Source organism: Petaurus breviceps, unplaced genomic scaffold, assembly GCF_028583685.1.
Source record: "Petaurus breviceps papuanus isolate PSGF00001 unplaced genomic scaffold, PetGlider_PUasm1.0 90845, whole genome shotgun sequence".
In the NCBI taxonomy this organism is placed as follows: Eukaryota; Metazoa; Chordata; class Mammalia; order Diprotodontia; family Petauridae; genus Petaurus; species Petaurus breviceps.
In genome coordinates, this window is record NW_027187359.1 from 2,436,763 (window position 1) to 2,463,993 (window position 27,231).

The 27,231-nt window shown below is 40.5% G+C and overlaps 1 protein-coding gene and 1 long non-coding RNA gene across 4 annotated transcripts in view; both read left to right on the forward strand.

Moving 5' to 3' along the window:
- PPIA (peptidylprolyl isomerase A) overlaps positions 1 to 27,231 on the forward strand; it is a 194,292-nt gene that overhangs the window by 93,077 nt on the left and 73,984 nt on the right. The window lies entirely within an intron of this gene.
- The window catches only part of LOC138149058 (uncharacterized), a 41,155-nt gene that overhangs the window by 6,783 nt on the left and 7,141 nt on the right, over positions 1 to 27,231 (forward strand). For both annotated transcript variants that reach the window (XR_011165231.1, XR_011165230.1), the window contains exon 2: positions 22,434 to 22,566. This is a non-coding gene — a long non-coding RNA (uncharacterized lncRNA). The remainder of the gene's footprint in view (positions 1 to 22,433; positions 22,567 to 27,231) is intronic.

A 27,231-nucleotide genomic window follows, 5' to 3' on the forward strand; every position in this document is an offset into this window, starting at 1 on the left:
CTTGTAGAGCCATCTTCCTTAAATTATTTTCTCTTTAGATACAGCATCCCCTACAAAGAATCCAACCTCCTTGAGGGCAGCACCATTTTTCATTTTGTATTTCCAGTGCCTAGTACCATGTCTTGTACATAGTTATGATGAGTAAATGCTTCTTGATTGACTAAATTTTCTAGTGTTTATAGTGCTCAAATTCTCTGTCAAACAACTTCCATCTCCAGCTCACCTAAGTCATTCACCTATGTGGTCACAGTTTAAACCTTACCATAACTACCAATATCTCATACTCTGAAAGTCTGCTCTCTGATCAGAAGAAGCCCTCCTGCTTCTCCCACCCCCACCCCCCCATTTCTACCAGAGGCTTCCAATTACTATTCGTTGTCATTGTGACATACCATGTCTCAAACCCTCCTTATTCTCTCAAACTGTTACCTCACCCTTGCTTTAGAGAAGGGAAGAAGGAGGAAGTGAACCATGATGCTGAGAATTCAGTGTCAATGACTGGTATAAAAGAAAAAGGAAGTCAGGGGTGGGGGGAAGATTGTTTGATTTTGGACATGTTAAGTAGCAAGATATCCAGGTGGAGATGTAGGAGCATATAATTAGAGTTGTGAGACTGTTACTCAGGAGAAAGGTTCATTACAGAGATGTAGTTTTGGAGTTATCTACACAGAATAACTGATTATTGTAGCCACGAGAATTGATTAGGTTACTGAGGAAAATGAGGAGAGTTAAGAGAGAGAAAAGAGAGCTGAGGACAGAACCTTGGGAAACATCCATCTTTATTAGTTTAGTTTTTTTTAACTTTAATTCTTACTGAAGCCCTCCATTTAATACCACAGGCATTTTGGCACATGTTCATAGCTCTAATGCTGAAAGGGACCTCAGAGACCCTTTGATTCAACCCCATTATTTCACAGATGAGGAAATAAAAGTCCAGGGAAGTTAAGTGATTTACCCAGGGTCCCACAGGTAGTTCTTAGCAGAGGGTATTTACTTGGTATATATTTTGTATTGGCTTATTTGTGTGCCTGTGGTTCCCCCCAAATAAAATATAAGTTTCCTTTGACCCAGCAATACCACTACTAGGTATGTATCCCAAAGAGGTCATTAAAAAGGGAAAAGGATCCACGTATACAAGGATATTTGTAGAAGCTCTCTTTGTGGTGGCAAAGAATTGGCAATCGGAGGGATGTTCATCAGGGGGAATGGCTGAACAACTTGTGCTGTATGAATGTTATGGAATGCTGTTTTTCCATATGATGAGCAGGCAGATTTCAGAAAAACCTGGAAAGACTTGCATGGCCTATGAGTGAAGGGAGCAGAACCAGGAGAATATTGTACATAGTAATAGCAATATTGTGCAGTGATCTGCTACGAGAGACTTAGATCTTCTCAGCAATACAATGATCCAAGACAATTCAAAAAGACTCATGATGGAAATGCTATCCACATCCAGAGAAAGAACTATGGAGGCTGAATGCAGATCAAAGCATACTATTTCTACTTTTTTGTTGTTTTTTCTTTCTTATAGTTTTTCCCTTTTGTTCTCATTCTTCTTTCACAACATGACTAATGTGGAAATGTGTTTAACATGATTGTATGTGTATTACTTATATTGGATTGCTTGCTGTTTTGTGGAGGGGGAAGGAGAAAAATTTGGAACTCAAAATCTTGCAAAAGTGAATGTTGAAAACTATCCTTATATGTAACTGGGGAAAAAAAATAAAACACTATTAAGAGAAAACAAATAACCAAATAGAATGTAAGCTGCTTGAGGGAAGAAACTCTTGTTTTTGTCTTGTGTCCACAGTGCCTAGCACATAGAAATCACCATATCTTGCTCTAGAAAGAACCTCCAGAGCCCATCTTGTCTAGCCCCTTCATTTTGCAGATGAGGACTAAGGTTAATAATAGCATTTAATTTATTTTTAGTTTTCAGCGTTTACTTCCATAAGATTATTGTTTTGTTTTGGGAGACAGTCAAGGGTAAGTGACTTGTCCAGGGTCACACAGCTAGTAAGCTGTTAAGTGTTATCTGAGGCCAGATTTGAACTCAGGTTCTCCTGCCTCCAAAGCCAGAGCTCTACCCACTGTACCACCTAATTGCCCCCAACAGTAGGCATTTAATAACTGCTCATTGAGTGAATGAGGAACAGGAAAGGATAAGTGAAGATATAGAGAAATTTTGAGGTAGAAAAGAGGAAAGTTGAGAGAACTCATAAGGTCTGGCCTGGATTTTCTAGGAGACGAGGTCATCTTCTGGAAAGGATGAAGGGAGGGAAAGAGGAGAGGGGGGGCCCCAAATAGGGTCTGGGAAGAACGAAAAAGTTTTGGAACAGCTGCCGTGGGAAATATGAGAGGGAGTGAACAAGTGACAACAGAATCGCTGAGCAGCCTGGGAGGGACCAGCTGACCCCAGCTGCTGGTAGATGTCAGGAATTTGTTGTAGACCCAATTAACACAGTTGAGTGAGTTTTCCTAACAAGGTCAGGCCGCTAGGCAGCAGGAACGGAGAAAATAGGTAGTAAGGGGGATGGTGGATACCGGGAAAGGTCAAGGTGGAGAGAGATTCTAGGTCATTAATCACAGCATCATTGAAATGGCTGCCCTCGGGCTCCAGACTGGGCAGAGAGGGGCAGGCCAGAAGAGGTGTGCATGAGAACAGTACACTTCTTTCCCTGCAGTGCTGGCCCAGTGCCTGGCACCGAGTAGCCATTCAGTAAATATTTGTTGAATGAATGACTGAATGAGACAGGAGCAGCAGCCTTCCCCAAGTCACTTCAGAAGATTGGATCATCCTCATTTGTGTTTTTTCTACCTCTTTCACCTCAGTAAAAACTGCCAGTGTGAGTTGGTCTGAAATAAGAACTTTGCAAGACCACTGCCAGAGAGAAAAACTACAATCTCCCCCATTTGGCTCGGACCTGTCTTTCCATACCAGTTATATATGACTCTTCTCACATCCTTCATTGCTGCCAAACACCCCAGATATGGCAGTGTTCTGTGCAGTGAGCACCAGCTGGCTCTCCCTCCCTGGAGGGGCCTCCCTCCTCATCTCTACCCCATTCACAATTCATTTCAATTTCTACCACTTACAGGAGACCCTTCCCAATTACCCAGTTATTTATGCTCTCCTTAGCCCACAAATTGCTTTGCATTTGTTCTGTATAGAATTTGTGTTTATGCAGCATCATGGCATAGTGGATAGTCAGGAAGATAGAGAGGTTCATGTAGTCTCTGACAGATACTAATAGTATAACCCTGGGCATGTTACTTCTCAGTTCCTCAGGCAGCTATTCAAGACTGATTTTCAGAATAGTTGCCAATCTGTACTGGTGGTACTGTTTTCTCACCAGTGAAATCAGGTGTGGACCAAAAAACAATGTGTATAAATTTATCTATATGCATTTAGTTCCCTCCCTTACCTCCCTGTCTCCCCCCAAAAAATAAATTCATATGCTTCTTGAGGGCAGGAATGGTTTCGTTTTTGTCTTTGAACCTCTGGCACAGAGGGCCAGGCACATTGTAGGCAATTAGTTAATAAATGTTTGTTGACTTGAAGAGAACAATTGAAAGCAGATTTAGGGTAGCATGGTCCAAAATCTCAAGCTGAACATGGGTTCTGGAGCCCTAGGTGTGAAGCATGCCACATTTGATTGGCAAAATATATCCTTTCAGATGCATGTTACAGAGGACCTTATCAAATTGTCTTCGTCCAAGCAAGGGTAGGGAACCTATGGCCTCAAGGCCACATGTGGCCCTCTAGGGCCCTGAGTCAAAGGGCCATACTTAAGGACCTAGAGGGCCACATGTGGCTTTGAGGCCATAGGTTCCCCCACCCCTGGTCCAAGAAGTTCATGCTGTGGAATTGAGCAGATGGCAAGAGCCAGTGAGACAAAGAATAGAGAACTGGCTGCTACAGGGGAAAGAGGCAGGCTTCTATGCAAAAGCCATTTCTGATGTACACTACTTTTGTGACCTTGGGCAGATCACTTAAACTCTCTGGGCCTCAGTTATTTCTGTATATTTGGGGGTTAGACTAGGTGACCTCTGAGATGTCTTCTAGCTTTAGACCTGTGATTCTGTGACCTGTGACCTCTGCTCAGTTCTCACCTCTGACACCTACTGGCAGTGTGACCTGGGCCAAATCATTTAACCTCTTAGTACCTAACATTACTAGCATCTTCAGTTGTAGAGCGGGTAGCAGTCTTCATTGGTTAAAGGAATTGTCTCACTCTATAACCAACATACAAGGAAAAGGAGTCCTGTGGCAGTCCAGCAAGTGAGAAACACTTTTAGGCCTTTTTTTCTGAAAAAGGAGCACGTTCAGAAGCAAGCAGCATCTGTGTGGCTCAGACTTCAGGAGCTGAGCAGGCAGGATCTCAAGTGCTAGACTTCAGCCTGGTCTCAAGTAAGCATAACTAATGCAAGAATCCCAGACCACAGGGGAGCCTGCAAATCCCAGTCCAAAATGGAATTCTCTCATTCTGAACCAATAGCATTTTCTAGCTAATTGATAGAAGCTTGAAACTCCAGATAGGCAAGTCCAAAGTGGTGTTACTCAGAGCCAAACCCAGGTCAAGAATTTGCAGAGCTCGGACTAGGAGGACAGAAATCACTTTACCCTGGATCAGAAACTGCTTTGAAAACAATTGAAAGTTAGCATGTCTCCAGCCTGAGCTGTCTCTGAGATCCTGGGATAACACAACATTCCATACCCCAACCAAGCAATAGGAACAGTCCAGACATTCCCTCCAAAAGTTCACAGAGCCAGGCCCTAACAAAGTTCAAAGTCAGGGAGAAAACTGGAAGAATGAACAAACAAACAAAAAAAGAATCCCACCATAAAAAGCTATTCTGGTGGTAGCAATGACTTCAAAATATCTACAAGCAAAGCCACAAAGCAAAACTCCCTTACCTGGCCTTATGATTAACTAGAATTCCTGGAAGAGATGAAGTAAGAGTTTTTTCAAAAAGAATTTAAAATGTTTTATAAATGAAGTGAGAATGGTAAAGGAAAAAAATAGAAAAGAAATGAGAGCAATGGAGGAATTGGAAAGATAATTCCAATGTGGCACAAAATGGTGCAAAACCTTGCCCACACAACAAACTCCTGAAAATTACAATAGAAGATAATGACTCCATGAGGTAAGAACAAATATTAAAACAAAAAGAATGAGGAAAAAAAAAAGAAAATGTAAGTTATCCTTTAGCAAAAACAAATGACCTGAAAAATTGATTGAGGAGAGAGAATTTAAGAATCATTGGATTACCTGAAAACTGTGATCAAAAAGAAAAGAGCATATATAGCATATTTCAAGAAATCATAAAAGAAAATGACCCAGATCTCTTAAAACCAAAGGGCAAAATAGAAATAGAAAGAACCCACCAGTCACCTCCTACAAGAAAACCCACAATGAAAACTACCAGGAATATTATAGCCAAAATACAGAATTTCTAGGTCAAAGAAAAAATTACTGAAAGCAGCTAGAAAGAAAGAATTCAGGCACCAAGGGGTCACAGTTAGGATTCCCATACAGTTTAGCAGCCACTAATCTAAGGGAGCAGAGAGCTTGGAATATGATATTCCAGAAAGTAAAGGATATAGGTTTACAACCAAGAATAATTACCCAGAAAAACCGAGTATAATCCTACAGAGGAAAAAAAATAGGATGTTTAATGAAACAGAAGACTTCCAAGCATTCCTGATGAAAAGACCAGAATTGCGTAGGAACTTCAAGGTTCAAACACAGAAATAAAGATAAACATTAAAAGTAAATATATTAAGTGTACAATCATAAGCTACTAAACAAGAATAGATGGTTCACATTCTAATATGGGGAGATGATACATGTTTGTCCTCAGAACCCTATCATCTTTAGGGTTCCTGGAAGGGACTCAATTAGAGGACCTGGGAATGGTTCTGCCATGTCTTGATGATCTTAAAAGAATGGAAAGGGAAGGGAAGAGAAATACACTAGTGGGGAAGAAAGGGAGAGCAAGGATGGGAAAAACTCACATAATCAGGTTATGCAAGTAGAAGTCTATATAAAGAAGGAGAAGGGGGAAGAGGGAGCAAGTGACACTTGAATCTCACTCTCATCTGGTCAAAGGATGGAAGAATTCTTGAGTGCAGAAGTGCATTTTCACTCAAAAGGGAAACAGGAAGAAAAAGGGAGAAGTGAGAAGGGTAAGGATAGATAGAGGGAGGGTAGATTAAGGAAATGAGGCAGCTAGATGGCTCAGTGGATATAGGGCTGAGCCTGAAGTCAGGAAGACTTGAGTTAAAATCCAGCTTCAGACACTTACTAGATAGGTGACTCTAGGCACATCACTTAAGTTCTGTTTGCCTTAATCCATTGGAAAAGGAAATGGCAATGCACAATAGTATCTTTGCCAAGAAAACACCGTGGACAGTATTGGTGTGCTATGGTCCATATGGTCACGAAGAATTGGACGTGACTGAATGATTGAACAAGGCTTTGGTCCTTGAAGGGATTGGTCCTGAGCAAAACAAACTTTAAGGATGTACAAAAATACTTTTAGCGCTCTTTTTGCAGTTGCAAAGAATTGGAAACAAAAAAGGTGAATCATCAATGGCTAAACAAGTTATGGTATATAACTGTGATGGCATATTGTTGGTGAGAAGAGGATGGTTTCAGAGAAACCTAGGAAGAGTTGTATGAACCGATGCAGAGCGAAGTGAACAGAAACAGAAGAACAATTTATACAATGACAACAGTATTGTAAAGACAAACTCTGGGAGATTTAGGAACTCTGATCAGTGTAATGCCAGAAGACTTATGATGAAGCATGCTGTCCGCCTCCTCATAGAGAGGTGCAGATTGAGACATATATTATTTTAAATACATGGCCAATGTGGAAATTTAATTTGCTTAACTATATATGTTTGTAATAAGAGTCTTGCTTTTCTTTCTCAATTTGGGGTAGGAGTGAGAGGGGAGAAGTGGGAGGAAGAGAAATATTTTTTTCTGATTGAACAAAATAAAAAATTAATTAAAAAAGAAAGAATAGTGTTCATAGTTGCATGCCATATTCTCTAGAAAGCAACAGTCAGTACAGAGACAAAACAAGGGTAATATAAGTAAGGCAATTTTGAAAAAAAAGGCTAGCTATGGTGCTAGGTCAGTATGTTTCTTAGTCAGGGGGTGAATCATCAAAGACCTTCATTCTGTAAAGGGAGAATGAATGAATGAGCATTTATGAAATGCTTACTATGCACAAAATACTGTGCTAAGCACAGGGGTACAAAAAGAAAGGTAAGATAGTCCCTGGAGTTAGGGGAGACAAGATATATAGGAAGTTTCAAATGCAAATCAGATTGAAAGGCCCTGTGTCAAAAGAGATGGTAATGGTAATTCCGTTAATCAAACCATATCAGTGTCTGATGTTGAACCATTTGATAGTGACTTGGACTTTGTTGCTGAGTACTTTCTTTTCTTGGTTTTCAATAGCTGTGACTGTGAAGGATGGCAGAGTTGTGGCAAATGCAAAGGATGTTGCCATGTCACATTTCCGAATGGGTTGCTTCACTGGACTATTAGGAGGAGACTGGAAACAGGGCCAGTAGTCTGGGTGGGAGTGAGGAGTGTCATCTCCAGGGCCTTTGGCCTTACTTAACTGTTAGTAACTGTCAGTAGTCAGTGGTTGATGTTGGTAACTATAGAAATGGCAGACCAGTTCTCCACAAGGGTTGCTCCCCATGATGATGGCTGCAAGAGGGAACCTGGATTTAAATCTGTAGTCCTTGGCCTAGGTATACCATGGTTGACAGGCAGAATGTGCCATTTCATATTTGCACTTCTAGAGATCATATCAAATGACCCCTGAGCCTTACTTAGCAGATAAATGGATTGAACAGGCTGGTTCCAGGAGAAGCTCATACCTTGGCCCTTTAAGCCTGTCAGAAAAAGCCCTTATGGGTTCCCCAAAGAGTTAGCCATTGGAAAGGGAAATGAAGGTTTGGTTGCTATCTTGGGTAGTTTCTGCTAACACCGGTGAATGAGGGGCCCTCTTTCCTTAGCTGACAGCTGAATGCCAGTGGCCTCATGTTAAGACTCACAGTTGCCAGCTACAGCCCTACCCAGCTGTTGCATTGACAAAAGCCTCTCATCAAATTGGACTAACTCTCCCAGTTGCTGCAGGGAGCAGGTTTACCCTTTCTAAAGGCCCTGAGTCATTTTCAGCGCCCCCTCCTCTCCCCCAGAGTCTGAAATCCAATTGTTGCTATTTTATGACTTTTCCCCAGCATGTCCCTGAGCTTATGTCCACTGCATCTCCTTTTAGATCACCTCCTGTTTCCAGACTCACACTCCCTCTTCCTAAAGCTTTCTTTCTCTTTGTCCTTTAGTGAAGAATTCTCACATTACTATCTAGTCACCCAGTTCTTTTCTCTGTGGGTGAAAGGAGGTCCAATGGTCAGCACTGGTGAAGGAGACTAGGGGACTAAAGCTTCATTCGAAGGGAATGGGACCTTTAACAGAAGGATGCTTTGAAAAAAATCTTTTAAGTCATTAAAAAGTTTGGACTGTTGAGAGTGACATCAAGATTTTTGTTAATTCCTCTGGTCAAGAAAATGTTTTTATAATGCAGTATGTGATTTTCAACTTGTGTCCTTTTGAATTAAGTGATTAAAGCATTAAAAACAGGGCACTACTGTGAAATCATTTCTGTGTAAGTTAGCCAGATGCACTGATGAGGTCACTGGATTTTTAGATAAAAGTTCTAATAAGGTGAAATGGATGTTTATTAACCAAGGTAGGTTTGGGTACCTGCCTGTCATTATGAATTCAAGAGTACAAGCAGAGAGCTTGTACAAGTAGTGAGCTTTTGTCAACTTTTAAACCATATAAAACAACTTTGTAAGTAAAAATGCTGAAACACTGAGTCTCTTAGACAACTCCATCTCTTTTCCCAAACCCCATTTTAAATAGCTAACCCCAGCTTCATGATCTTTCCCTCTGTGTCTCATTGTTCTCTGAACAATAGAGAAGTGGATAAGAATAACCCACTACCACTAGAGGAAGGGTGTGGACGGGTAATCTGATAGTGGAGGGTAAGCCCTTCATGGGCTAGCCATGGAGGTATGTGTGTGGTTTGGAAGATCCCAGAGAATCTAGGTTGGTCATGAGTCCAACTCAAGTTATTGGAAACATGCTGAGTTGGGCTAGGGATAGGTGTGAGCTGGAGCCAGCCCTTTGAGACTATAAAAGCCAATTATTAAAATTTCAATGTGAGCATTTACAGCTTGGAAATCAGTGAACACTTTAAATCAGGGCTTGATTTATTGTTTTGTTGATTATCTAGACTTAAGAAAGAGATGGAAAAAATGTTTTTATTGCAGATTAAATGTAAAGTGTGTTTTGCCCACATTTTTTATTTTCTGAAGAGCAGTTATTAAACATTTACCAACACACCCCTGGCTAGGGATCCTTGATTAGTCAGTAAACCTTATCCCACCTCCACCACAAAGACTCACTCTAGAGTTTAGGAAGCAAAGAAGCTTCCTAGGGGGTTCTGCAAATCTCTAAAGGGCAGAGTAAGTCCAGAACTGACTTCCAAGGATAAGAGGTATATGGGTCTTCTTAGTCTACCCTTCATTTTGGGATAATTACCTCATGGGAGATAAGGGGGACTTGCAGATCAATCCTTTAAAATCTGATTAGAGGGCGACAAAGGACCGGACTGGGATTATAGTTATTCCTATATGGAGTCACAAAGGACTTCAAATTCTATTCTTAAACTTAGTAGCAATGTGACTCTGGGCAAGTCACAACCTCTGAGCCTCACTTTCCCAATATGTAAAATGGGAATTATATTTGTACTACCTTGCTACATGGGTTTTGAACTCATAGGATAGTATGGGTAGGCATGATTGGGTTCCGATGATGTGCCTAATTGGAGATCTGTGAGATCATAGATTCATCTGAATGGTTGAATATTTACTTCATCTCACAGTGCTGATCAAATGAGATAAAGAATATATGCTCTGTAAACTTTAAAGTGCTGTATAAATGTGGAGCCTGGTATAAACTGAGGGATTAATTATAAGAAGCAAATCCTCACTCTTCCTCTCCTGAACTATCAGGTAGAACAGGGACATGTCACCTACCTTGCTTTCTCTTCCCTTCCAAATCACTACCACCATCATCATCATCATTATCATCACCACCACCACAACTATCTTTTTTTTTGTTTTTTGGAGGGCAACTGGGGTTAAGTGACTTGCCCAAGGTCACACAGCTAGTTTCTGTGTTAAGTGTCTGAGGTTGGATTTGACCTCAGGTTCTCCTGACTCCAGGGCTGGTGCTCTATTCACTGTGCCACCTAGCCACCCCCACAACTATCTTTATAGAATGTTTACAACATGCCTGGTATTGTGCTATGTGCTTTTCAATTATCTCATTTGATCCTTTCAACCCTGGGAGGTAGGTGCTATTATTACTCCCGTTTTCCATATGAGGAAAATGAGGCAAACAGGTTGAGTGACTTGCCCAGGGTCACACAGTTAGTATGTATCTGAGGCTAGATTTGAACTCAGGTCTTCCTGTCTCCAGGGCTGGTGCTCTGTCCAGTGGGTCACTTCAAGTTTTTCTATGTTATCTTTTGATACATCTTCCTTTTTCCAAACATTTAATGATATCTTTCTTTTTAAAAATTTTTATTTATTTATTTATTTACTTTTAGTTTACAACATTCAGTTCCACAAGCTTTTGAGTTCCAAATTTTCTCCCCCTCCCTCTCCTTCCCCTTCCCCTTCTATGGCGGCATGCAATCCAATATAGGTTCTACAAATACCTTCACATTAAACACTAGTCAAGTTAAGAAGGATTATAACTGCTGGAATGAACAATGAGAAAGAAGGAACAAAACAAAACAAAAAAAAGAGAGCAAATAGTTTGCTTCAATCTGCATTCAGACTCTGTAAATTTTTCTCTGGATGTTTATGGTCCTTCCTAATGATATCTTTCACAGGGCTTCTTGCCTAGATATTATCATTGAAAAAATTTTATAGCCAGCACACATCCACTGTGCATCTTTTCATTGTCCATTGAATCACCTGAAATTACTTGTCTCCCCTCACCCAGGCCCCCCCCCCCCCCCCCCCCCCCCCCCCCCCCCGCCACTATGGTGTTCTATGATTTGCAGTCACGTAAGATCAGCAATTAAGTTATCCCTGTCACATCATGACTTTCCCCATCGCAGTTTGAACATATTGAAGGTCAGCATAAGAAATTAAATGGAAAATTTTGGGAGTTTTATGGAAGCCACAGATAACACTGAGCCTATGACCAAATACTTGACCCAGATTTTATTGTAAACATCCCATAAAAGAAAAAGAAAAATTTCAGACTTCTTTAATACAAAGGGAGGGCCAAGACATTTTACACAGATTTTTCAGATTGTGGTGGCAATGCATCACCCCTGTAATGTGGAAGGGATCATGGTACATTGGTTTTTAAAGACTATAGTAGTATATTGGTATTTGGGGGCAGCTGGTTGGCTCAGTGAGTAGAGTACGGGCTTAGAAACAGGAAGACATCTTCCTGAGTTCAAATTTGGCCTCAGACACTTCCCAGCTGTGTGATGCTGGGCAAGTCACTTAACTGTTTGCCTCACTTCCTGATCTGTAAAAATGAGCTGGAGAAGGAAATGGCAAACCACTTCAGTATCTTTGCTAAAGAAACTCCAAATGGTGTCACGGAGAATTGAACACAACTGAACAATAAAATATTGGTATTTAAATGATGGAGTTTTGTGTTGGGGGGTGGGGTGGGGGGAGAGGGACCAGACAAGATAAAATCCACTTAACAAGGGAGTAAGCAGGGATGCAGAAATCACCCGGAGAGGACTGGGATGGTAAGTACCTTTGATTGATTTCTCACCTTGGTGGTCATCTTACCATCCCCATCCTTTACTAAAGACTATGCCTGCTGGGACTTAACCATTTCAGCTGCTGATCTCTTGCCATGGAACCATGCTGTGCTGAATGGTGAGTGCCAGCCAGACATGGCCCACTACATCTAGGTAGGTGGTCACAGCCAAACTTCTTTTTACACCTCTCCAGATGCCAGCCCCATGCCCTGAGAGGGGAAGGAGGGAGGAAGCCCTTTGCAACCCTAGAAACATCATCAAATTGATCCTGCCCTTAGTACTGAGATAGGATGGGTCAATCTATCCCCAATGCTACATTTATTTTCCAAACCAAAATACCAGTCCCTGGATGATATTCCCCTATATGTGTTGTTTCCATCTCTGAGAACCCTTTAGAATCCAGTCCATTCTTCATTATTTATTTATTTATTTTAATTTCTTGCTTTTTGGAGGGCAATTGGGGTTAAGTGACTTGCGCAAAGTCACATGGCTAATAAGTGTGTCAAATGTCTGAGGTCAAATTTGAACTCAGGTCCTCCTGACTCCAGGGCCAGTGCTCTATTCACTACACCACCTAGTCACCCCTCAGTCCATTCTTTAAAAAAAAAGTTTATTGTTCTGTCCTCAGATACTTAACACCCACACAAAAAAATACTGGCTGTGTAACCTTGGGCAAGTTACTTAACCCCAGTTGCTTAAAAAAAAAAAGTTTATTGGCACCTGTTTTAATGACAGTTGTTTCCAGATATACTGCTTTCTACCCCCAACTCCAGCATTGAACCCCTTGTAACAAAGAAAAAACAGTTAAGCAAAAATGAATGGCAGATTATACTTGCTGGTGAGGATAGAGGGGGGAGGTAGCTGGTCTCTGGATGTTCAGTTTGCAGTCAAGTGACATCATAGTCTTCACATAAACTGTTGTTCAGTCAGGTCTCTCCCATTCTACATTTTTACTATTGGATTTTTTGAACCTCAGAGCAGGTCATGTTTTTATATTCTGATTTTGACATCCATTATAATAGATCTCGCTTCCAGCTTTGTGTTATATACAAATCTGATAAGCACATGTATATGAATTTATATTGATGCATATGTATATACATATTTGCATATGCACATAGGCATTTGCATGTATACATATGTCATCTTTTACCAAGTTGGTGATAAAAATGGTAGTTCAAGTAGTAAACTTATCCATATTTCTCCTTTTCCACAAGTATTTCATGAAAGGTTTTACTAATGTTTACTAAAAGACCAACATTGTATCCCTAATATTCCCACGATTTCCAATGAAACAATATATATAAATCGCTTTGCAAATTTTAAAGTGCTATATGTCAGCTATCATTATTATTGATTATTATGAGAGGCAGTGTAGCATAAGGGATAGAGGGCCAGGTTTAGAGTCAGGAAGATCTGGGTTCAAGTCCTGCACAGCACTTCTTAAACTGTGGCTCACAACCCCATGTGGAGTCATGAGTGGAAAAAGTTTAAGAAGTCCTGTAGGCTATATAGCTATGAGAAAGTCACTCCCCCAGGATCTCAAGCAACAGTCCGTGCAAGTGTGTTAGAGACAATTGCTAGTCTGCATTGATGGAGAGAATTTCCAAAATGGGAGTTCCCTACATGGTCTAAATCACAAATCTGTACACACTAATAATAACAACAAAAATGATGATGTTTTTATTGTTTACCAGTCTACTAATCCTGTGAAAAAAGGAAACAAGGCTAGTTGGCAAGATTTTTTTTTCATAGAACCCATGTTTGTGCCTTTTGATCATAGATTGTTTTTCTAGATATTAAAATACCTTCTGTTTTCATACACTGTGCTGGACTGACTTGGGAGATGATGAACATACCGTGTTTCCCCGATAATAAGACCTATCCCGAAAATAAGCCCTCCCCTTACTGTGTAAGATTCCTCTAAAATAAGCCCTCCCCTGAAAATAAGCCCTATTGAGATTGCTACTGTAGTGAAGGTGATCCCCTGCGCTACATGCTACATTACGGTACCCTCTGTATGCACCGTCCCCCCCCTTCCCCCGCCGGGTGAAATGCATGCCGCGCTCCGAGCTGCATCCAATCAGAGCTGCAGCAGTGAGCGCGTCATCCTGTTCTTCCCCAGTGATTTGCTTATTGAATAAAGGTACATTTTTTTGTTCACATTTACCTGTTTATTAAAATTGCTGTCAATGTTCATTAAAATAAGCGCTCCCCTGAAAATAAGCCCTCTGGTGTTTTTCTGTCCAAAAAAATAATAAGACAGTGTCTTATTATGGGGGAAACATGGTAACATTTATTGGCATGTAAACCATAATCAGGGTAGGAAGGTAAGGACTTTGCCACAGGGCACCACATTTTGAAGGTATTAAAAACATTTTTAGGCTATGTAGATACAACAGAGCTCTTACATTGCCAAGAAAATAGTGGTCATTTCCTGGGACCTCCCTTTTCTCCCCTATTCCCTGTCCCAAAACCCCTTCACATTACTCCCCTTCCTCTTCTCCTTTGCTGCGATTTCTAACGAATAAGTGGCCATTCTCCTCCCTTATGCTAATCCTTCTGCATATGCCCTTGATCTCATCTCCTGCTGTTTCCTCTGACAGCTTGCTCCCATAATCACACCTCATCTCTAATTTTCAGTCTCTATCTAGTGGCTCCTTCTCTGCTGTCTACAAACATGCTCAAATATCCCTCATTAAAAATACAAAAACATAAACAAACAGAAAAAAATCCTTAATTTGGCACTGCCGTACCCTCAAACTGTCATATTATGTAATTTCTCTTTCATAGCAAAACTCTTAGGAAATAATCATAATGGTGATAACTAGCATTTATAGAGAGCTCTTAGGTGTGCAAAGCACTTGTTACCTCATTTGAACCTCACTGGGTGTTACTATTATCTCCATTTTACAGTTGAGGAAACTGAGCCTGAGATGTTTAGTGACTCACTCAATGTCAGTAATTAAGTGTCTAGGGCAGAATTTGAACTAGTGTCTTCTGACTCCAAGTACAACATTTTTTTCAACTGCACCACCTAGAAAAACTATACTCCTTGCCTCCATTTTTCTCTCACCCACTTCTTCACCTTTACAATCTGGTTTTTGACCACTACTCAACTAAAAATTTGTTTTTCCAGATTTGGCAATAAACTCTTAATTGCCAAAACCCGTTGGCCAAAGCCTCTTTTCAGTCCTCATCTTCTTGGCTTCTCCGAAGCATATGAGCTGTCCTTCCTTCTTAGATATTCTCTCCTCCCTGGGTTTCCAGACCCTTTGCTCATCCAGTTCCCCTACATGTACAGCATTCTTTCTCAATCTCCTTTGCTGGATCACTGTCCAAGTCATCCCCTGTTGTAAGTATATTCTAGAGCTCTATCCTGAATCTACCTTTTCTTTTGGTGATCTCTTTAGCTCCCATGGACTGGTGGCCTCCCAGATCTGTGTATCCAGTCCTGGTCTCTATTCAGAGCTGTTTTCCAAAACAGCTCCTTAGCTCCCCCTCCCCACTCCCATTTCCCTTCCTAATTTCCCTGTCTCCATTGAGGGCAGCACCATTCATCCATTCACCTGAATCATATCAGTTTTTCCTTCTCTCTCTCTCTCTTCCCATATCCAGTCATTTGCCAAGTCCTGCTAATTCTCTCTCCATGACACTTTATTGAAGAAAAAAATGTAAACACTAAGCCTTTCATTTTAGGCATAGGTTTACCAGACCTGATTATTAATTAATTTAACATTCTTCTAAATCCAAGCATTGTTCTGTTTGGAGAGAAATATTGAAACTGACAGAGTCCACTCCTGCCCTTAGACATCTCTCTAAACAGGACATTTTGAAGTAACGTTACAGGAATCTTGAACAAGGAAAATGTCACAATTTAAAACACAGATTTGAGTTAATATTCTACTGCCCTAGTAGAACAAGAGTCACTTAATCTTTCCAGAATGACCCTGGGGAATTGTTCGCTTATTGCCACTCATCCCTCTATGAACCTCAAGGTCTCCCTCAAAGTAAATCAATGGGCCCTCCTCCCCCAGACCAAGACCCTAATCTCTTTAGAATGGACATAGGAGATATTATTTAGATAGATCATATCTCTTAATCCCATCAGGGATTAGACTCCTGATTCTCCATAGAAATTTCTTTACCATTCATAGAAATTTCTTCACCCATGAAACTCACTCCACCCCTGGATTTCTTTTAATCCTTTGTCCCTGTGAGTCTCTCCCTCTGATCAGCTGGTTCCTTCCAGAACCTCTGTTTTAAGGAGGATGCCCAGGTCTACCATGTCTTCCTTCTTCTCTAGGCTGTACCCCTGACTCCCAAGATTTTCCTTCTACTGGGTCCCCTCAGTTGGTACCTTCATCTTTTCCCACCCTCATTTTCAACTTCCTTTGGTCTTCCCATATGAGAATGTGAGCTCTCTGAGGACAGGGACTCCTCTGTTTGTCCTTGTATTCCCAGCATTTGGCAGACTGCCTGGCATATCATATGAACAATTAAATGCTTGTTGACTTGGGAAGGCAATGGTTTTTAAAAGATGAGGTATTTCTACTTCTAAATTTGATGACCACCTTTAATTCATTATTTAGGGTCTTCTAGCCTCTTCAGTCCTCAAACAGCTGCCAAATTGATATTCCTAAATCTGTCATACCTCCCCGATCCAACTCCCCCTAAGATATACATACCCACTCTCTAGGGGTTCTATCTTACCTTTCAGACCAAATGGAAAACCCTCTCTTTGATTGCCTCCCACTTAAGGCCTATACTGATCCCTGTAGCCTCCCACAGAAATTACTTTTATTTACTCTGTATATATTTAATTTTTAAAAATCTGTGTAAATATTTTTCCCACCCCCACTCCTTAGTGGCAGTCCCTCCTTAGTTGTTTGGGGTTTTTTGGAGGCAAACAGGGTTAAGTGACTTGCCCAGGATCACATTCACACAGCTAGTAAGTTCAGACACTCATGAAGATGTGTCTTCCTAATTCCAAGCCCAGTGCTCTATCCATTGTACCAACTAGCTAGCTGCCCTAATTTTTGTCTTTGTTATCATAGAGTCTAGTGTGGTACCTGGCATTTAGCAGATGCTTTATAAACATTTTCTGGATGAATGAATTCCTATTCTGATATTTCCTAGCTTTGTGACCTTGGGCAACTCATATACCTTCTCTGATCCTTAGTTTCCTATCTAAAATGCAGGCAGTAAACTCACAGGGCTGTTGCATTCAAGTGAGATAATGTAGATAAATTAATTATATTGTGACTTACTATCTAAGTATATAGTTATTAAGGACTGACTGTAATCTTTTATTGCTTTTTTGGGCTTTTTTCAGCTATTATATTACTAATTTGAGTTTTTGTCACTCTTGTATTTTTCCTTGGTTATGGGCCACTCCTGTATTTTATACATTAAAAAAAATAAATCTGAACCCTTCAAAGAGTTCTCTGTGTAGCCAGATTTGTCCTGATTGAAATCACTTGTTTTTGTAGCATCAGAATTGCATATTCAGATTCTCCTATACCTCTTGGCCTTCTTCCTTCAGTAGGATCCCTGATGATACATCCTTGTCTCCCCCAGCCTGGAAAGGCATTTTTAATTGAGCCATACTATGATTCATTTCTTATGACTATAAAATTAACTTAAATTTTCCCTTCAGAACAGAAACTTAACTGCCTGAAAATCCAAGGAGACCTGGAGAGGACATTGTAGATACACAGACTTTTGTTTTGTTTGTTTTTGTTTTTCCTATTTTGTTTTCAATTTTCAGTGTGCTCTGTGCAAGACGAAGCTCAAAGACTGATTTGTTTTTGCTTGTTCCCTCCAGAGTTCAAGTCTGTAACTCCTGCTGACTGTAGGACATTTCCAGCTGGACATGCCGCTTCTACCTCAAACTCAGCATGACTAAAACCAAATTCCTTGGATTCTCTCCAAAGCTCTTTTCCCTGCCCCATCTTGGCTGGAGACGCGGCCATACCATCTGTCCCCAGAGCCTCACTGGCATCATAGACTTAGATCTGGAAGATAAACTTAGAGATTCTCTAATCCAGCCTCTTTCCTCATGTGGAAACTGAGGCCTGGAAAAGATGAAGCAACTGACCAACATCCTGTCAAGCTCGTGCTAAGTGGCAGAGCTGAGATTTGAACCCAGGCTCTTCGAGGCCAAATTGAGCATGGCACTAGCCGTTGCTAATTTAGTCCACTAAATATAGTCCTGGACCAGGAGTTGGAAAAAGAAAGTGACCCCTGTGTAAATCTATTTCATTGTCCCCATTCCTGCTCCTGGCTTCAGTTTATTCATCAGTTAAATAAGGAGGGGGAGGGGGTAGCCTAGATCATCTCTGAGCTTCCTTCCAGCTCTCAAATTCTGTTCCATTCTGTTTTCCTACGTTCGGGTGTGTGAAATTTCAATTCCTGTTTCTTTTCTTCCCCTCCCTCCCCCAGGGTTCTTCCCCACCAGCTCTGGCCAGTTTCTAGTACAAAGCTCAGCACTCATTGTAAGCTTTCAGCATGTGTTCCTAACCGATTGATGGGAATGCCTGCCTACCAGCCTAGGAGAATATGAAATGAATGTCTTATGTTCCCTGCTTGTCTTTCTGCTCGGTTGTTTGAATTCAGGTTTCATACATTCATTCATTCAGTAAGCACTTCTAATGTTGGTGAATGACATAAAGCTGAGAAGGGATGACAGACTCAGTATTCACGATATCCTCGGTGGGATAGAACACTAAGATAAAACCATATAAAATGAAATCTAGCCTTCTCAGGATAATGATTTTAAATATGCATAAAATAAAATACAAAGAATTATAAAAGAAGGTAATTATATTGAAGTACACTTATCAAAATATTAAAAGTTCAAAGTTCATGGAGTCTCTGCAGTCTAGCCACAGTTCCTTGTTTTTAAAAAATTATTATTTTATATTTATTATATATAACATTTATTATTATTATTTTATTATTATTATTTTTTAATTTATTTATTGATTTTTTAAAGCAATCAGGGTTAAGTAACTTGCTCAAGGTTACATGGCCAGTTATTTCTGGGTGTGGTGCTGAGTATCTGAGCCTGGATTTGATCTAGGTCATCCCGACACTGGAGCCGGTGCTCTTACTCACTGAGCCACCTGGCCGCCCCTAAGCAATTGGGGTTAAGTAACTTGCTCAAGGTTACACAGCCAGGTGTTTCTGGGTGGGTGCTAAGTGTCTGAGCCCAGATTTGATCTCCAGGTCTTCTCAACACTGGAGCCGGTGCTCTTACTCACTGTGCTACCTGGCCGCCCCTATTATTTTATTATTAAGCAGGTTCTTTTTTAATGTGTTCATTTATCCCAGGTTAAGAACCTCCAATCTAGAGCTAGGTTCCCTAGAGCTAGGATTTGAACTCAAGTCCTATAACTCTCAAGAACAGTCCTCTAGAGTTGCTTGCTGGCACTGAGAAATTAAATGACTTTCCCATGCTTACATAACTAATATATGTCAGAGGCAAGACTTAGGGTCTAGGTCTTTCTGACCCCAAGGTCAGCCCTCTATCTACTACACAACACTTCCTTTTACCTGATTTATGTTTATGAGAAATACTTATAGGACCTGTGATTTTCAAATTGTGGTCCTACAGCTCAGTGGACAGTTTTGGGGACTTGCCCTGGGCTGAAAAATCCATCATCCGGCAGGCAAACCTAGTAGTGAATTTCACCAAATCAGTTAAGCTGGTCCTCAGACAACATATATAATCAACTCCCTTTCTATGGCAGACCCCACTGCCAGGACTCAGGCTCCATTGATTAAATAAAGTTTTTGCTTATTCCTACAGGAAAATGGGTATAAAGAATGGAAGGGGTTTTCAGGGCAAATCAGTGGAAGAAATGATAATAGAAACCAACAGTCTCCTTGTTATCTTGTGTCTTATGTTACCCTGAACACCCCTTCCTCTAAAGGAGTCCACCTAAGGTCCCCCTGTTTCTGTGAACAAGTCATGCAGTGGCCTGTATTAGCCACTAGGGATTGTCATCACACACACTGATATGATTGTAAGTATAGTGAGGTGCCTTATTTTATGCAACAGTTGTATTTTGAAGAAGTTGTAAATTAAATCATTTAAAATGTATTAGGGAAATTTACTATGAACCCTATAATGAAGCACTTTAAAATGATTTCAACTTTTTTCTTTATTTATTTTCATTTCTTGATGCATTTTGCCTTTACAACAGACATGTCCTATTTTCTCTCCCTCCATCCACAAACAAACCCTTCCTTGTCATAGAGAAAACAGTTTATCAAAATCTACCCAGCAGCTGGGCTGGACAGTTCATGCAACATTTGGTACTCTGTGTGTGTGTGTGTGTGTGTGTGTGTGTGTGTGTGTGTGTGATCCTCTGTCCACTGGGACCAATAAAGCAAGTCATTGCTTTCACCTGAATTCTGCTGTTTTTAGTTGCTTTCCTATATGTTATTGTACTCAATACATGCATTTTCCTGTTTCTGCATTCTACACTCAGTCATAAATTTCTTGCAGGTGAGGTGAAGCAATCACTCACTAATTTATCTTTTCTAATATAAAGCTAGATTTTTATATGACACAGCCCAGCACTCTACACACAAATCGGCACTCTGTAAATAAATGCTGAATAATAATGATATGTATGCATATATGTGTATGTGTGTGTACTATATTATATATCTCAGTCTAGCATATCAGGAGACTCCCTTTATTATTCCCATTAAACACATGCTTATAAGGATGAGGGCACAACAATGTATTGTATGTGTGTATATACATTATATATATATATATATATATATATATAGTCAAATTCTATTATAACTAACTTCAAGGATGGTTCTGACTTGTGCTTTTATAAAATTAAGGAATTCAGGGTGAGGAAACCTCCTTTGGTAACGTAGATCTGGAACTGCCCTAAAAGCGTTGCTTTGGAGACAGAGAGGTGTCAGAAGCAGAACCTAATTTTTTCTGGCTTGGAGCCCCGACTATTGTCCACTATGGCATGCCACCCATCAACTTCAAGAATATGTCCCCATATTTCTGCTGTACTAAAATTTTATTTTATTAAATATGTTAACCAAAAAAAAATCAGGAGTCCATGAGATAATGCATCACAACTGGACTTATTACAAGAGAAATGAATATACATGTGGAATTCTGGGCAACAAATATTACTTGAAATAAATGACCAATCAACTGAGACTTGGGAATATACATATTTGTTGTTGCTGAGTTGTTTTTTTGGTCTTATCTTACTCTTCATGACCCCATTTGGTGTTTTCTTGGCAGAGATACTGGAGTGGTTTGCCATTTCCTTCTCCAGCTCATTTTACAGATGAGGAGACAAAAAAGGGTTAAATGACTTGCCCAGGGTCACATAACTAGTCTGAGGCTGGATTTGAACTCAGGTCTTCCTGATTCCAAATCTGGCACTCTATCCACTACACCACCTAGCTGCCCACCTATGTACATCTATACAAGTGCTTATGTATGTATTCTATATGCACGCTATATACTTTATTAAAGGTATTTTCTTCTCTCATGTGATCACTTGCTTTACACAGGCACTGAGAAAAGGTGATTGGAATAGCTACTGAGTGCCACCAGGTGGCACGCTAGGCTAGGCTAACAATTTCATTTTCTTTGTGGGTGTTAGCAGCTCCTGGGTTCCAGTCTTGAGCCACCTACTCAGCAACTACTGAACATGCTCAGACCATCCCAATACCTGCTTGTCTGAGTTAATATCCAGAGACCCAGGGCCAGCAACTAGGTGGTGCGGTGGGTAGTGCACCAGCCTTGGAGTCAGGAGGACCTGAGGTCAAGTTTGACCTTAGACGCTTGATGTTTACTAGGGTTCAAATCTGGCCTCAGACACTTTGATACTTATTAGCTGTGTGACCCTGGCCAAGTCACTTAACCATGATCGCCTCAAAAAAAATATATTGAAAGGCTAGAGGCAAAGATAATCTTATTAATATTATTTGTAACTAACTTTGTTTTTGCCACATTGACACCAGTCCTTTATCTTTTTACCAATTTTATTTGATCCTGAAATGTCTACTCACATATTGACTAAAATACATTACACAGAAAAGAAAATAAGATAATCCACAGCCACACCTAGTAAGAGCTATCTTTTCAGTTCTTCCCACTTCATTTTCTGTGCCTGCTTTCTATAGGGGCAACTGAAAGCCACTTTTTTTTTTTTTAGGGAAGTATCCCCTCTAACATACAAACTTCAAGTCTCACAGGGAAAAGAGGAAACCATATTGCCATCATCTTAATTCTAGAGCAGTCACTATTCAGAATGCCTCAGGGGTGCCCATGTAAGGCCTGTGCTGCCGAAATACTACAGCTGAAAATGAGTAGAAACTGATTAATGAAGCTAAGGATAGCAAAGAGGCCTTCTTAAAATTATATTGAGAAAAAGAAGGCTCAAAGGAGGGATGGGTCTTTTGCTTGGGGTGGACGGGACAATGATAAACAAAAGAGAAGGCTGAGTTGCTTGATTCTTATATTTATTTTATCTGCACAGGAAAATTACCTTTATACTAGGAATGACAAGACAAAAATGACTGACGGGGAATTGATAACCAAGATAATTAAGGAGACAATAAGAAAGCACCCAGCTTGGAGAGAACTGGCAGACAAGACTGGATCCATGGATGGTGAGTGATATTTGGGAACTAATGGAGGAGAGAAGAACTACCCCAAGACTGGAGAAAGGCAAATGTCCCAATTTTCAGAAAAGGAAAGGGATGCATTCTGAAAACCAGAGGCCACTAAGCTTGACTTCAATTCCTGGGAAAATTCAAGAATAGACCATTAATTAAAGGGAAGGTTGGCAAACATCTAGAAAGGGAGAGAGCAGTAAGAGCCAGCATGACTTCATCAAGAATGGTTCATGCCAGATTAACCTCATTTTCTTTTTTGACAGGGCTACCAAATATCAAGAAGAATGCTATGGATGATATAGTTTAGCTAGATTTTAGCAAAAGTTTTTGGTAAAGTATCTCATATTATTCTTGTGGAGAAGATAGAGAGATATGGTTTAGACAGTAATACAATCATATCGAATCAGACCTGATTGACTGGCTAGACTCAAAGAGTAGTATTTTAAAAATATCTTTCTTGGGGCGGCCAGGTAGCACAGCAAGTAAGAGCACCGGCTCCAGTGTTGAGAAGACCTGGAGATCGAATCCCGGGCTCAGACACTTAGCAACCACCCGGAAACACCTGGCTGTGTAACCTTGAGCAAGTTACTTAACCCCCAATTGCTTAGGGGCGGCCAGGTGGGTCAGGGAGTAAGAGCACCAGCTCCAGTGTCGGGATGACCTTGATCAAATCCGGGCTCAGACACTCAGCACCACACCCAGAAATAACTGGCCGTGTAACCTTGAGCAAGTTACTTAACCCCGATTCCTTAAAAAAAAAAATCTTTCTTTATCTAGCTAATCACTTATTCATGAAAGCTTTATCTTTTCCTCCTACTGACCCTTCCCCTAGTTGAAAATTTAAAAGAAATAAACTCTCAAAACAAACTCACATAGTCCAACAAAGCAAATTCCCACATTGGCCATGTCAAAAAAAAAAAGGAACAAAACTATATCTCATTCAGGATTTTGAGTATCACCTTCTCTGGCAGGAGATGGGTGGCATGATTAACATTCGGTCTTCTGGACTGGTGGTTTATTGTTTTTTTTTTTTTTAAAGCAATCGGGGTTAAGTAACTTGCTCAAGGTTACATGGCCAGTTATTTCTGGGTGTGGTGCTGAGTATCTGAGCCCGGATTTGATCCAGGTCATCCCGACACTGGAGCTGGTGCTCTTACTCCCTGACCCACCTGGCCGCCCCTAAGCAATTGGGGGTTAAGTAACTTGCTCAAGGTTACACGGCCAGGTGTTTCTGGGTGGTTGCTAAGTGTCTGAGCCTGGGATTCGATCTCCAGGTCATCTCAACACTGGAGCCGGTGCTCTTACTCGCTGTGCTACCTGGCATGGTTTATTGTTATATTAATTCAAGTTCTCAAGTCTTTCAAAGTTGCTTTTCTCTATAATGTCATTGTGTAAACTTCTATTTCAGTTCTCTTTGCTCTGAATCAGTTCAGAGGTCCTCCCAGTTTCATCTGAAATTTGTCATTTTGTCATTTCTTATGGTGCAGTAATATTCCATTACATTCATGTAATATGGTTTGTTTACCCATCTCCTACAAAGTAGGCACTCCCTTAGTTTCCAGTTTTTTGCTACTATAAAAAGAGGATTGCTACAGCAAAAAAATTTTTGTATGTGTTTTATACGTAGGCAGCTAGGTGGTGCAGTGAATAAAGCAATGGGCCCTAGCTGTGTGACCCTGGATATGTCACTTATCCTCTCCTTCAGTTTCCTCCTCTATAAAATGAGGATAATAGGACCTATTTCACAAGGTTTTTGTGAAGAACAAATGCAGTGATATTATGTATTTATTTGCTTTTTGGAGGGCAATTGGGGTTAAGTGACTTGCCCAAGGTCACTCGGCTAGTTTTTGTGTTGTGTCTGAGGCCGGATTTGAACTCAGGTCCTCCTGACTCCAGGGCTGGTGCTCTATTCACTGTGTCACCTAGCCGCCCCAATGAAGTAATATTTATAAAAGTGTTCTGTGCCTGGCATATTGTTTCAGTGGTGTCTGACCCTCCCTGACCCCATTTGAGGTTTTCTTGGCAAAAATCCTGGAGTGGTTAGTAATTTCCTTCTCCAGTTCATTTTACAGATGAGGAAACTGAGGCAAACAAGGTTAACTGACTGTCCCAGGGTCACACAACTAGTAAGTATCTGAGGCAGTATTTGAGCTCAGGAAGATGTTTTCCTGATTCCAAGTCCAGTGTTCTATCTACTGCATTACCTAGCTGCCCAGCCTGGTGTATAGTGGGTGCTTAATAAATGCTTATTCCTTTCTCTCCATGTAGGTTTTTTTCCTCTTTCTCTGATATTTTCAGGTTATAGATCTAGTAGTGGTATTAGTTGGGTCAGAGTACACACAGTTTAGAAGCTTTTGGGCATAGTTCCAAATTGCTTTTCAGAGAGGTTAGACCAATTCCACCAACAATTAGTATGCCTGTTTTCCTGCAATCTCTTCAAAATTTGTCACTTTCCTCTTTTGTCATCTATACCAACCTGATGGGTGAGAAGTAGAACCTCAGCCTTGTTTTAATTTGCATTTCTCTAAACATTAGTGATGTGGAACACTTTACTTTTTTTCATGGGGTTCTTGATAGCTTGGATTTCTGCCTCTGAAAATTGCCTGTTCATGTCCTTTGACCATTTATCTATTGGAAGTAATCTCTTTTAGTCTTATCATTTTGAATGATTCCTTATATGTCTTGGGTATGATACCTTTATCAGAGAAACCTGTTGTAAAGATGTGTTTCCTCAGTTACCTGCTTTCTTTTTAATTTTAGCTGCATTAGATTTTTGTGCAAAAACTTTTCACTTTTACATAAAGTTGCCTATTTTATTTTCAGTAATCTCCTATATCCTTAGTACAAATTCTTCCCCTATCCATAGATCGGGTTATTTTGAATGAATTTCTCTTTCTAGCTGTAAGACAAATAAACACAGCACAGAGGAGGGCTGCTAGCACAAGTTCACCCTTGGTCTGGTCAGACAGGAAAGACACTAAGAAAGGGTTAATAATTTTCATTCTCGTCTAGTTTTCTCAGAAGAGGATTGCTGATAATGGGAAGACAAACTCCTACAGCATTCCCTAATCGGCCTTCTTGCGACAAGGGGGTGGCAACTACCCCTACATTTCAGTGGGGTCTGTTGAGACAGGCACAACTTGTGCATCCCCCTAAATCCCCTCAAGCCTCAGTGGGGGTCAGTTGAGGCATACACAGCATTTGTGTATTCAGCCCTAAGTTTCCCCATTCACTGGCCAATAGCCACCTGCTTTATGGGGGCAACAGACAAAGAAGGCATATTTCCAGCAATAGCCTCACAAGTTTACATCACCCCATCCCTGCATCTCACCGCTCAGTCACAGTGGCTGTTTATATTTGAATTTATTATTATATAATGCTGTGCAAGTGCATGGTGGAGATGTTTTGAACCCTAATTTGGGAACTCATATCTAATACCTGGGAACAAGAGATTGTTATGGCTATGGATCCTGGCAAACTGAAACTCTAAGAAATAATAACAAAAATTCACTTCACACACACTAAAATCCACGTTACTTACACTAAAATCCACCTTACACTAGCTCTTACCTGCTTGTTTGGTTTTTCAAACACACAGAAATGCTGACAATTTAGATGGATTTATTTCACATCCTACAATTCTGATGAATTTTTTAAAATTAATTTTGGTCCTTTCTTCAGGGTTTTCTAAGTAAATAATCACATCATCTTCAAAAAGTGATAATTTTGTTTCTTCTTTGCTTATGATTATTATTTAATTTCTCTTTCTTGTCTTATTACCACTTCTAGCATTTCTAAAACTACATTGAATAGTGGGTATTCTTGCTTTTTCATGATCTTATTGGAAAGGTCTCTAACTTCTCTGTCACATATAATGCTGGCTCATGGTTTTAGATAAATGTTATTTACTATATTAAGGAAAGGCCCTTTTATTCCTATGCTTTCTAGTGTTTTAACAGAAACAGGTGTTAGATTTCGTCAAAAGGCTTTTTCAGCATCTGTTGAGAACCATGTGTTCTTTATTATTAACATAATTATTATATTTATAGTCTTCCTTATGTTGATCCAATCCTACAGAATGAGTTTGCCTGACATAATTTTCAGGGTATTCAGTTTTGAAGATTTTCTACCATCTGTTCTAAGGTGTCATATTTCCTTGTCAGCCTTTTATCTCTAACTATAGCATTCTGCATTTCTTGTTTCTTTTCTTTCAGGTACTTTTGCAGCCCTTATGGCCAGGACATTTTTTTCTAAGAGGCATTAAGTGAACTGGTTGTAAGATTGTTCTCTTCCTTGGGGTTTACCTCCTGGGAGTCTCTCAATCCTCATGGTTTTTGGCTTGATTTGCTCATCTCAGCAGCATCAGTGTGTAGGTGGTGGGTCCTGTCCTTGTGTCAGAACTCCTGTTCTCCAGTATGTCAGAGGCAGGGCTTTCCTCGACTTCAGTAGGGTGGTTTAGACTCGGCGCCCCCTCCTTTAAGGAATGAGCTCCAGGCTTGCTCTGTTCCCTGGCCTCTGTCTCTCTGGCCACAATGCTAGGCCTTACCCAGATCTTCTCTACTTTGGCTGGCCGCAGGGGCTGCTGCAGCTTCTCCCATGCTGGGCCCACCATGGGGCTTGAGGTGGTTGACCTTTGCACAGGGCCCTTCTCTTGACATC